The following is a 13,683-nucleotide window of genomic DNA, read 5'->3' on the forward strand; positions in this document are numbered from 1 at the left end:
TCACCAGAAAAGGTCCAGGCTCACACCCGCTGTGGGGAAGGTGAAAAAACCACACTCCACCACAGCCAATTCTGGTGGTGAGGAAAAAATTCCTTCCCAGCCCTCCTTTAAAAGGGGTGACTAGCGCAATGCCCACAGCAGGGGAGGAAGGGTAAGTGCTGGCTTCCATGCTGCTTGGACATAGAGACTTGCTCCACCCAGGTTTCGTACCTTTATGCACATTCTGGGGGGAGAGGGGAGGAGTCATTGCTGCAAAGCTGACCAACTAGCACCTTTTACAGCAGTTTCTGACCTTCTTCCTCTCTCTCCCTCCCACACCCAACCACAAAGCAGAGCTGCTCTTCTTTGAGTAAGCCCAGACAACTTCTGTCCCCCTTTAGTTGTGGTGCAGTCAAACTGGTGGTTGACACAGACATGTATTCTGTATATTTATGTATTCTGAATATGCCACATTTAACAAAATCTGATTTTGAAATATTTTATAAAAAAATTCTTCTACTTGTAAAACAAGACTTCCCTAATATCATGAATCAAACTGTAGATATCTTGGTAAAAAGAAAAATAACTGTTAGAAACCTCTAATTTTTAGCACCTTTAACATTGTCAACCTCCACCTTTACTCCTTGTTCCCCTCCCCCCACAGCAACTCCATCTGGAGCTTGAGCTCTGTGCCTAACATAGGGGCATGGGAGCATATTAAATGTACTTGGAATATAGAAATTCTGGCGACATGTTCAGCGCAGATGGACTGTTCAGAGATTTTAGCAGCAAATCTCTAACAAGCTCCATTGAACATGAGCAAATGGCAATTTACAGACACAACTTGGCCAATTCTGGGCGAGTATTCAGGACAGACTGATCCCCTTGCCAAATTTCAAATTCCTGCTCCAAAACACGGAGCATTAGAGTTCTTTATATTACAACAAATAAACCATTTTTCTGTGTAACCATTGTCAAAGCTACCTATCTTTTCCTAACCTTATTCCCAAATAGCAGAATTGCTTTAGCTGAAACAATCCAGTAAAAATTAGCCTGAGACAGACAAACTGGAATGAAAAAGTTCACTCCAAATAGTTGAAATTCAGCAAGGTTATTGGCAATTCTAGTAGAATGGAAAATGCTATGCCACCTTAACTATAGGCATCACTACCAGCTCCACCTTTACTTCACCTTTCAGCATCTTATTTGAGATATGTAACTGCATAATAATAATAAAACATCACTACTACTTTCTGTAAAGACACCAAATCATTTCAACCCAGGCCAAAAAGAGAGCTGTACTAAAACATGGATTACGATTAGAGCATATCTAATATGCATTTCCAGACAACAATACGAGAGCACAACCCATAATCAACAAGCATTGCTGAAGAATCAGGAATGTTATCAAGCGCCGTGCAGCAAGTACCTCTGCACATCCTCAAATACGACAGAGTAACTCAGGCACATGCCCAAAACACAAACTAACAATTATCTCTATTAACATTGTGGTTGAAGGATTATCTGTTATCCCTTTATTCTTTTACCCCAAAAGCTGGAAGCAGATAATAGTCTGAAAGCAGATGGTTCTGTATTTTAAACAGCTAATGTTAACAACCCAAAACACCCCCAATACAGAGGATATTTATTGTGGGTATACAAAACTCAAAAAATAAGATTAGCCTCAGCCTACATCTGGCACGTCTTCAAGGGAATAAGTCAGACGGTTTAGTTTGGCTGAACTATCTGTATATGAAGACAACATTGCTGTAAATGCTTATTAGTCAGTGCTGGCTGGCAGGCAGCCATACAGGAAAAACAGGTGGTCACATCAAGTAGAAAAATATCAGAGTAGGAAAAATATTTGGTAGTCATTTACTGAATGAGAGGTGTTGTTCACTGGGAGGAGCAGTTATTTTCCTAATTTGCCTAGGGCTGCAAAAAAGCCTTGAACCATATTGACAGTAACTTCAGTAAGAGACAGAAGGTAGAGAAATAGACATCAGTTGGGGAGTAGTTAAACTGGTTTGGTGAATCTCTGAAAGGCAGTGAGTGTTTCTGGAACCTCAGCTATGTTGGGCGATATACCCCATCAAAACAATGCGAACCACTGGATATTGTGGCAGAACACTAGTTGGAAACAATGAAAGCAAACTAGCTTTCTTCAGAATACTGAGTTTTCCCTTTCTGTGTGCAGGATTCTTCAGGATCTGCCTTCTGGTGCTTCCTGACATAAATATTGTTGCTAAGGTAATATTTTTAGTAACTGAGTACTAAAATTTCAATGGAACTTAGGCCATTTCAAAAACTTTACTTGTGATATTATTCCCCGGAATTTTAACTGGGATGATGATTACTATTTTTTTAAAGTGCCTTAATTTACAACCAGCACTGTATAATTTATTTCAGTTTTGGGAAAAAAAAATTCCCTTTCTCTGTTGACAAGCCTCCTTAGTGTGTAGCTTATACCTTGAGAATTCTTTTAAAAAATAATTATAATGATGATGATGTTTAAGTCTCCAGTCATCTGAAGACTGATTTTAGGTATATCGGAGAAGAACTGTTTTGATAATAGTATTTAAATCTCAAAAAAAAATAATAATAGCATTAAAATAAACTTTGATCCTGTTCCCCAGATATCAACTAGGGGTGGGATTTTCAAAAGCACTTAGAGCTGGCTGATGTCTCTGCTTCCACAGAAGTCAGATTCCCAGTGACTTAAATGGGAGCAGAGATAAGCCAATACTCCAGATGAGTCTGGTAAACTCTTATCTTTTCTTCCCATTTTACTTCTACAATGTGGCAAAGAAGGTATGAAGGCTTTATATTCTGGTTACTATTTTTGTTTTTAAAGTATGAAATTTCAAAAATCATACCTCCACTTCTTTTCAAATTTGGTAAAAAAATGCTAACTTGCTCCCTGGTACAAGCTGTCATGTTTGATTTTCCTTTGTTTGTGGACTTGTTTTGGACCAGGATTACAGTGGAAACTCAGTTGCAACTAGACTTGGTTTAAAAAAACACCATCCCCCCAAAAACAATGAAACCTAAGTCTTTAAAGTGTTGGTGAGAAAATGTCAATTCTGACAAACTTTAATTTTCCTGCAGTAAACTTTCAAACAAATTTTCATTTTGATAGACACTTCGAAACAAAGTGAAAACTTTTCCTTTTTGTTTTGACTTAAAATATTTTGTTTCAGTTTATTGATTTAGAAGAAACAAAATAACACTAAGTCAAAATTACTTGGAATTAAACTTTCTATGTTCAGTGAATCAGGTTGGAATTTCACACAGGAAAACTTTTTTTTTTAACCAATTTTATATTCAAACCATCTCTAATTGCAACCTTAACTATTAGGGCTGGCAAGCCATTAAAAATAATCCCAATTAATTGTGCTATTAAACAACAATAGAATACCATTAATTTAAATATTTTTGATTGTTTTCTATATTTTCAAACACATTGATTTCAATTACAACACAGAATACAAAGTGTACATGCTCACTTAATATTTATTTTTAATTACAAATATTTGCATTGTAAAAAACAAAAGAAATAATATTTTTCAATTCACTTAATACAAGTACTGCAGTGCAATCTCTTTATCATGAAAGTTGAACTTACAAGTGTAGAATTTTGTACAAAAAACCCCTCTGCATTCAAAACCAAAACAATGTTAAACTTTAGACCCTACAAGTACACTCAATCCCACTTCTTGTTCAGCCAATCGCTCAGACAAACAAGATTATTTTCATTTGCAGGAGATAATGCTGCCCGTTTCTTGTTCACAATGTCACCTGAAAGTGAAAATAGGCGTTCGCATGGCACTGTTCTAACCAATATCACAATATAGTTATGTGCCAGATGCGCTAAAAATTCATATGTCCCTTCATGCTTCTATCACCACTCCAGAGGACATGCGTCCATGCTTATAACAGTTTCTGCTTGATAATGATCCAAAGCAGTGTGGACTGACACATGTTCATTTTCATCATCCGAGTTAGATGACACTAGCAGAAGGTTAATTTTCTTTTTTGGTGGTTCGAGTTCTGTAGTTTCCGCATCGGAGTGTTGCTCCTTTAAGATGTCTGAAAGCATGCTCCACACCTCGCCCCCTCAGATTTTTAAAGGCACTTCAGATTCTTAAACCTTGGGTCGAGTGCTGTAGCTGTCTTTAAAAATCTCACATTTTGTCAAATCTGCAGTGAAAGGGTTTTTAAAACAAACAACATGTGCTGGGTCACCATAAAAGACTGCTATAACACGAAATATATGGCAGAATGAGTGTAGAACAGAACAGAAGACATACAATTCTCCCTAAGGAGTTCAGTCACAAATGTAATTAACACATTATTTTTTTAACAAGCATCAACATGGAATAATGTCCTCTGGAATGGTGGCTGAAGCATGAAGGAGCATATAAATATTTAGCCGATCTGGCACGTAAATACCTTGCAATGCCAGCTAAAAAAGTGCCATGCCTGTTCTCATTTTCAGGTGACTTAATAATTAAGAAACAGGCAGCATTATCTCCTGTGAATGTAAACAAACTTGTTTCTCTTGGCAATTGGCTGAACAAGTAATAGGACTGAGGGAATTTGTAGGTTCTAAAGTTTTACATTGCAACTCAAAAACAAAACAGTTATGTAACAAAAAAAATTACCTTTCTAAATTGCATTTTCATGATAAAGAGAATGCACTACAGTATTTGTATGTGGTGTATTGAAAAATAGTATTTCTTTTATCATTTTTACAGTGCAAATATTTATAATAAAAATAATAAAGTGAGCACAGTACACTTTGTATTCTGTGTTGTAACTGAAATCAATATATTTTAAAACTTAGAAAAACATCTAAAATATTTAATAAATTTCAGCTGGTATTCTATTGTTTAACAGTGTGATTAAAACTGTGATTAATCGTGATTAGTTTCTGAGTTAATCATGTGAGTTAATGCGATTGACAGGCCTATTAACTATAAATTGGCTACCATTAGACAGTTTCAGTTAGGAGTCTTTTGTTTACACCAGTCCCATACAGTACTTGTAACCCAGATGTTGCTACTGTGGGCTACTGTTTGACAAGGTGTAGAGGACTGTAAACTGATTGAAAATAGCTTCACTCTTATTTTATTGACTAAGATGAATGTTTACTTTTTACACTACAACCAGCATTTTCAGTGAAAATAAGGCTAGTTTTGATTTTAATCTCCTTAATGCAGGTACCATAACTTCCTTAAATAAAAAAAACCCCAACAACACAGAATACAAGATAGGGCTGAAACAATAGGGAACTAAAACCTATATGGAAGTGAAAGTTTTTTAAGCCTCTTCAGTACTGACTTTTAAGCTGATGGTGTCTGTTCTTTAACTGATGTGCAGTGATAACATTTCTGAAAAAAGTTCCTGGTTTAAAGTCAAAGCATAGATATCCTTTCAATTATTTGGGATAGCCTTAGCAATCTGGTTGTTAAACCCTAAACTGGCTCCTATTGAAATCATTGGCAAAATTTCCAATGGAAGTAGGATTTGGCCTCTAACTTTAGTGTTGTCGTTTTTAAATCTCCACATATATTAGAGTATTTTGAGGCCAACCCCAATAACATAGTGAATATTAATGTTTTAAACATCACAGCTAAACAAATCATCATTCAATTAAAGTCTCAGTCCAGAACAGTCTATACTAAATCAATGTATTACATTTGGAGGGTTCTACCCTCCATTGATATATGAACAATTTATGTGGGCAACTAATCATTAAGGTTCAATAAATGGCTGTAATGTGCTTAATTCCCCTGCATATTGATAGGAGTGTAGCCCCTTTAATAGTTACTATCATACTCCTCTGCATTCAGAGTGACTGAGCAATATAAAGACACAGTTTGTATAAATGTCAGACCCTCTGAAATTTTACAGCCTACTGGGCCAGTGTGTGTGCCAGGAACAAAAGGAATTCTACAGCAGCTTTTTATCAGTCCTGTGCCATTTCTTCAGCAATGGTGCTGTGTGCCTGCTGATTCCACTGCTGGCTGCTCAGCTTCCTACACCCAAAAGAGCATCCACACTTGACTGCTCACCATCCATTGCTAGCTACTAAAAAAAAAAACATGCTGTGTTCTCTGAGGCATATTTTATATTCATTCTATATGGAATTCTCCTTGCTATCAATGGGAGTTTCTTATAAGGAAAGAGGGTAAAATATGCCCCTTTTTGTGTTTATATGTATTCTAGTAGAGCTGGTCAAAATAAGTTAGGAGGGGAAAAAAACAGTTTTACACTGAAAAATACAGTTTTGTCAAAAAATAAATGTTGCACAGAAAAGTGTAGATTTCAATTAACTTTTTGATGGGGAAAAGTCAAACATTTCTTTTAGATTTGTGTAAATTAAAGTGTATGTGTGTGTGTGTGTGAGTAAAATATCTAAACAAAATGTTTCAACACTATCAAAATGAAACATTTCAGGGTTCCCAAATAATTTTTTTAAATATTCATCCTGTGGAAAATTTTGTCTTTTTGTTCTAATTTGGAACAAAATATTTTTGAATTTTGAACTATAACAATATAAACCTTTTAAAATATATATTTAACATTTCTTTCTATGACAGTTTTTGCTAAACTAAGTCAATCTGTTTTCATCAATGACTGATGCAGAGTTTTAAACTGTCTGGTGCTCTCTCATATTTTTGCAGATAGATAATCTGAGCATTGTGAGCCTGAGCTAAAGTCCACTGAAGTCAATGGAAAGATAGTGATCTGGGCCCATAATCAGCTGGTTGAGGTTCCAACTATGCAGATATCAAGTTTATTTCAACCTGTTTTACTAAACTTTTCATGAATCTATAAGCTGTTTTGCCACATTGGTAACATCTGTGGAAGAAGATAAACTAGGGCAACTTCGTGAGAAGTTCTAGAAACTTGGTTGCTTTCCCCCAAATGTCTTCAATTCTACACTAAGGTAAAGGAAACAAATCAGTATGCAGCTGTTCACAGAAGGAATAAAAAAATGAGAAAAGAAACAAGGAGCAAGATACTGAGAAGCCCTGAACAGTGTGAATGATTGTCTCCAATTGACATTTAGAATAGATTTCCAAAGCATCCCAAATACTGAACAAAAAGCCATCTTGAATTTTAAACAGGATTTATTTTATCTTGAGACAGTAGATTGATTACAATAAAAACAGTTTAATAATGGATTTGATTCTTAAACTACTTGATAAAAGTAATAACACAGGACAAGTTGTATAGTTATAAAAGTGTTACCATGCTCCCCACGCCTCACAACTCACCAGAGATATTTGAGTATGAATGGAGGGAGACAGCTAGGGTGGAAGTGGTGTGCTGGTAATACAAATTGCACCAGTAGAAAGTTAAAATGTGGGTCTCCCTCTGCATGTCCAGAATTTTAGAAAAATAATTCCTTATGAAGAGTGTAATAACACTCACAGCAGCTGTGTTTTGCCCTAATCTTTTTATTGTAAAAGATTACATTTTTAATCTTTTCAAAACCCCAAACTAGGACTTTGAATAAAAATTAAAAGGCTGAGGGTCAGATCTTCAGCTGATATAAATTATCACAGCTCAATGGAGTGATAGGCACCAACTCCGAGGGTGCTCTGCACCCACCGGCAGCCAAGCTCCCCACCACACTCCGGAGCTCACCTCACCTCATCTCCGCCTCCTCCTCCTCCTCCTCCTCCTCCTCCCATAAGCACACCGCATCCCGGCTTCTCCTCCCAGCACTTGCCGCCGTGAAACTGCTGTTTCACGGTGTAACAAGCTCTGGGAGGGAGTGGGAGGAACAGGAACATGGCATGCTCAGGGGAGGAGGTGAGGAAGAGGCGGGGCCGGGGTATGGATTTGGGTAAGGAGTCCAATAGGAGCGGGGAGGAAGGAGTTGGGGTGGGGACTTTGGGGAAGGGGTTGGAATGAGGATGGGGCAGGAGTGGGAGAGGTGGGGCAAGGGTGGAGTCAGGGCGGGGCTGGGGGCAGGCGCAGGTCGAGCATCCACCGGTGCCAGCAGAAGCTGGTGCCTATGTGTGGACTTGTCATGGAAGGATATGTGAAGTTTTTTGGTGGTAGGGAAGCTGGTCTAATTTTAATGAATTTTTTTTTACAAATGTAAAGACACTTTGCAGCCCTTTAGTTGACCAGCCCTCACCCATGCACCCTCCTCTCCTCTAGCAATTTAACAGCCTTCTGTTATTTCAGAGTTAAAGGTGTGCCAAAGGGAAAGTATTGGAGATAAAGAATGCTGCTTAACAGTACTCATTGTCATGTTGGTTGGTGAAGTATTCATGAGAATTTTCACTGAGGTATGGACCCGTGTGACTGTGTGCCTGAAGGCTGGGGCCATGCAGTGCTTCTCTAGCAGAGCTCAGAAGTGGCTGCAGCAGCTACAGAGCAAGAGACTTGCATGGATTCCCCTTGCTCTGTATGCTGCCAGCTCAGAGCAGGGAGCGAGGGGAGCCCTCAGAGCGACAGTTCCCATGCTGCCTGAAACCCCCACATTCAGAGCACCCACATGTTTTCAGGGAGATAATGTGTTTTGGGTTTTCACAACTGAAGCCCTCCCTTTATGCAATTAGTGAGATAAACAATCCTTCACTAGAAATGGATTTCTATGGAATATGCTATGGAATTTCAACAAGGTTTGGCCATCTTTGAAAATACCGTGAGTATATAAATGAGTAGCTTCCTCCTACAGAGAGTTTTATATCCCTTGATATAAGGGATAATAGACCCTTAATATAAGGGATAATAGACCAGTAGGGTCAAAATCTCCATTAGTGTAAACTGGTGTACTTCCATTGACTTCAATGGAGCTGTGCCACCTTACACCAGCAGAGAATTTGACCCTTAATGTTGAAGAGTCTTGTTACTTACCCTTATTGCTATGTAACACGATATAACTCACAGCATTGACCTCCTCATGGTTTGATATATCAGTGACCAAGTGTTCCTCTACCTGGTTTCCAGAAAAGGAGGTATCAGTAATTTTAAATCATCTCAGATTAGTTATAGGCTATTGGTTTAGGAAGCAGATGGAGGGATTGAAAATGACAAAAACAATGAGTCATCAGAATCCCTTTTAGGAATAATCATCCAGATTTTTGTCTTCAAAATAACCTCTCCTGTAAATATGCCACGTTGTCCATGAAAAGATACTGGTAATTTACCAGCATTTTAGTAGGCAAGTATGGTGGTCAGATCTTGGTCTAGAAATTTCAGAAATATTTATACCATAATTCTAAGCATGGAGATAATAGACCTACATTACCTACAGATATGTCAGACATTTTTTAAGACAACTTACCTTTCAAACCTGTGTGAGCAGCCACTTTGAATGGCATTACTATCAGAACATATCCGAAAGAGGAACTACTTGGAGTGCCATTTGCATGTCAAGAATCTTCTCATGTCTGACATGGTATCACCCTCAAATACTCATCTGAGCAGGTAAAGGCATGTTTATAGTTGCAGAAAGCATCATTCCTGAAGCTATACAGCTTTGGGCTTGTCAGATTTCACAAGCTAAGCACAGTCTGATTTGATAAGTACTTGCATGGCAAACCTCCAGCAAAAACACAAGATCCTGCAGGAAACATTGTTGGGGAATGATTAGGTGGCACTTTCACCTGAACCGGTATTGATCAGTCCCCCAGCATGGAAATGTGCTGCTGAAGATGCTATCTATCAAATGAAACACAAAACCCTAAGTCCTGATGGAAAAGATAAACATACTATTTCTTTAAATTTGCAGCCTGAGGCCAGGCAAAAGGAGTCTGGGAAGGGTTCTAGGCCGAAGTTCTATAGAGAAGCAGGAGCATAGAGTCAGTAGCTTAGGGATAATTCTGTCTTCTATATTCTAATAAAGTTCTTTATTCTTTGTTGTAAGAAATGAGTTTTTCTGTGATGTTTTTCCAATTGTATTTCAATTGGATTCAACATTTAATAATAAACTATGTCCATATTAATAATAAATGAACTGCTGTAAACTACATTTTAATGGCCTTTATAGGCACTCTTTTACCACTGAGGCTGCCTTGTTTCACTGCTGGGCATGTTTGATGCTGATGGGCAGCAAATATTTTAGTTAAGATTAAGAAGTATTTCCGTTCTAACAAGGAGTATACTTACACATACACATACAGGCCATGTTCATGCTAGCAGCTGTTCTCAGGCAGATCCTCTGTTTATGCAGATCCCCTCTGTCTTAAGGGCTATGCAAGGTCACAGGGTTCAGCCCATGTGGGTCAGGCCCATAGTTTTGTGAAATGTCTTGTGATTATTCAGTGAGATATTAGGCAGGAATTTTTAAAAGAGCCTAAAGGAGTTAGGCCCCAAACACCCTTAAATGTGATTTGAAATCCCAGTGGTGGCAAGCAAATAGGTGTACACTACTATGCATATTTTCTGCTTTACTCTTCAACATATACCACTAGTGTGTAGCAAACACTAGAAGATTCTGAAAGTACTAAGGCCAGGCTTCATAATCAGACTAGGAATTGACTAATGTTAACATGCAGAACAGCTTATGTTTGAAGATGACACCAATTTCTTGTTGTCTAAAATAATGCTTCACTGATTCCCAAAAGGTATTGTTTTGTACAGACAAAACGACACAGTCCTGATGGAAAAGATAAACATACTATTTCTTTAAATTTGCAGTCTGAGGCCAGGCAAAAGGGGTCTGGGAAGGGTTCTAGGCCGAAGTTCTATAGAGAAGCAGGAGCAAGGGGCAAGACAAAGATGCCATATTTATTATAATAGTTTGATTTATGACCAATAACTAATATCTTAATCCTTATACCCACACATAATACCTATACACACACACACACACATATTCACACACACACATCCATCAGATGTTCTGCAGCTGCTGCATAGTTACCAGTCCTGGACATAGCTTGAGTTTGTGGCTTGATTTTGCAGCTTGGGTTCATAGCTTGTGGCGGCTAACTGGCCAGAAAAGCCGGGCACAAGGACGAGCTGGGTCTCTGTTGGGCATGCACCGATGCCCTTCCATGTTGGCAGCAGAATGTTACCCTCCAAAGTCTTCCATCCCACCCATCCTTTTTGTAAGCTTAAGGTTATGGCTACACTTGCACTTCAAAGCGCTGCCGTGGCTTTGAAGCGCTAAGTGTAGTCAAAGCGCCAGTGCTGGGAGAGAGCTCTCCCAGCGCTGTCCGTACTCCACCTCCCTGTGGGGAATAACGTACAGCGCTGGGAGCTGCGCTCCCAGCGCTGGGGCTTTGACCACATTGGCACTTTGCAGTGCCGCAATTTGCAGCGCTGGAGAAGGTGTGTTTTCACACCCTGCTGCAGCGCTGCAAATTTGCAAGTGTAGCCAAGGCCTTAGTTTGAATCCAGAGTCTATAGGTCTTGCTGTGTCACGCTGCCTCTGGGTTTGGTATTTGATCACCCGTCAATTGCAGGCGTGATTTTCAGCCTCAGACCTGGCTTTGATCTTCCTTCTATTGTACCTTTTCTTTTTAGGGTGGACTCTTCTTACTTTGTTAGGGCTCTTGTCTGCATCTTCAGCCGGTGGTGTTTGAACTCTATTTCATCAGGACAGGCTGGGGCTGGAGGTTGATTCCATCATTTATACATATTTCAGTCACACATCTAAATTAAACTAATAAGAGCACAGCAGGATTTGCAAAAATGAAGGTTGGAGGAAGCATTTACAAAATGGAGTGAGCGTTTTAAAATGGGGGTTGAATTACAATATGGCAATCAATGAACAGAAGTTACAATATAGACAAGTGTAGTGGATGGCAAACAGTAAACAGAAGTTATATTGATAAAGTGAACAATTAAAAACAATTTCATTCATCAGTTCTACACAGGGAATTCAAAGCTGGTTATATATATAAAAATAATAATAATAAAATGTAGAAACTGCATTGTGGGTGGGGAAGGAGTTGTTCTAAATTGGATTAATCAATTGTTAAGTCCAGAGACAAAGTAACTGATATACAAGTATAAAAAATATAAAATGAGTCACACAATGGGAAATGGAATGCACTACCCTGCAAGAGTCTGAATTTGAGATTCTAGCTCAGTACTTCATTCTTGAGCAGCAGAGGCCCCATTGTGGAGGTGGCAAACTAAGCCATAGGATGGAGACAGGTGCTGTGATGCTCTGAGCCCTTTGGCCAATGCAAAAGGAGCATTGGTGGAGCTCAAAGGGAATGTTAAGAGTCTCAGAACTCTGAGAACAGAATAGTAGATTGCTACAGGAGAAAAAGGTAAGCTTACCTATGTTGGTAACAAAGTATATTCAGAGGGTGCACCACAGATATTTTTATTTGAATCAGACATAGATTCTGTATTTGCTTATGGAGACCAAATCCAAGTCTTAACCCCCTCCCTCCAAAATACTCAGAAACTTGACAATATGTGGTCTAAAATGCCATTTAAGATAATGTCTTACGAGACACAAACTGTAGCCTAAACAAATGTCTCTGAACTAAAGAAATTAGTTCTCTCTGAATGGAAATTTCAGTGTCTAATTTTGTTTTCCTATTAACACGGTTACTACAGAACATTAAAACACAATTAAAACTATAAAAATCCTTTTTCCCCCCCCCAAATGAAGTAGTAACATCTGTATAATTTAGGATATATGTCTTCCTTTCTATTTGTTTATAAGCTAGTTGAGCATGCATATCCATATACATTAAGATGTCAAACCTTTTAAAAAATGTAATAGAGTAAACCTTAAAGTGATATACTCTGCCAAGTATAATATAGTGAGTATTGTCAAGCTTTCCCTTTGTCAGGGCCTACATGTGAGAGAGAAATTCAAAATAAGGTGTAGGGATATTAAAGAAGGTTTATATTAGACATGGTTTATATGAAAAATGATTTATTGTTAGAAATGATTTATTGTTAATTGAAACTTTACAATTAAAGGTTTACATTAGAAATAAATGTGATTCCCAAGATTTAGCCTCTAACCTGCAAGCCTTTGTCTGTGTGAAGCCTGCTCAAAGAAATACTTTGTATAAAACTTGTTAAACATCAATTGACTCTAAGTGCCTGTTCTCTAAATTGGTAACACCCCGAAAGGTAAAGAGACAGTGAAATAGATGTAATTAAGATAGAGAATGTATGTGAATGAGTGCCTAGTTTAAATAGAAGCAGCAAAGAATCCTGTGGCACCTTATAGACTAACAGACGTTTTGCAGCATGAGCTTTTGTGGGTGAATACCCACTTCTTCTTTGCATCCGAAGAAGTGGGTATTCACCCATGAAAGCTCATGCTGCAAAACGTCTGTTAGTCTATAAGGTGCCACAGGATTCTTTGCTGCTTCTACAGAACCAGACTAACACAGCTACCCCTCTGATAGTTTAAATAATAAATGAATGGTTAGGGAGTTACCAGCCTGAAGAATTCAGTGTCGGCCGAAGAAGGTGTCAAGTGGGATCAACCAGATGACCCCCGGAGGGCAAACTGGAATCCACCCCACCACACCTCAAAGGAAGGAAAAACAAACATCTGATAACATGGAGCCAGCCATCTGCTGATTGATTTAGCAACAGCAGAATGAAGCAACTCTCATGGACTGACATAGGAATAAATTCCTATAAAACTGGACTCTGAAGACTGAGGACTTTGAGTCTATGGTTCTGCTGCCAGCCTCCAGGAGCATCAGATGCATCTGACACAGACTCGGCTCCATCCTCATGACCAAG

Source organism: Mauremys mutica, chromosome 1 (genome assembly GCF_020497125.1).
Source record: "Mauremys mutica isolate MM-2020 ecotype Southern chromosome 1, ASM2049712v1, whole genome shotgun sequence".
NCBI lineage: Eukaryota > Metazoa > Chordata > Testudines > Geoemydidae > Mauremys > Mauremys mutica.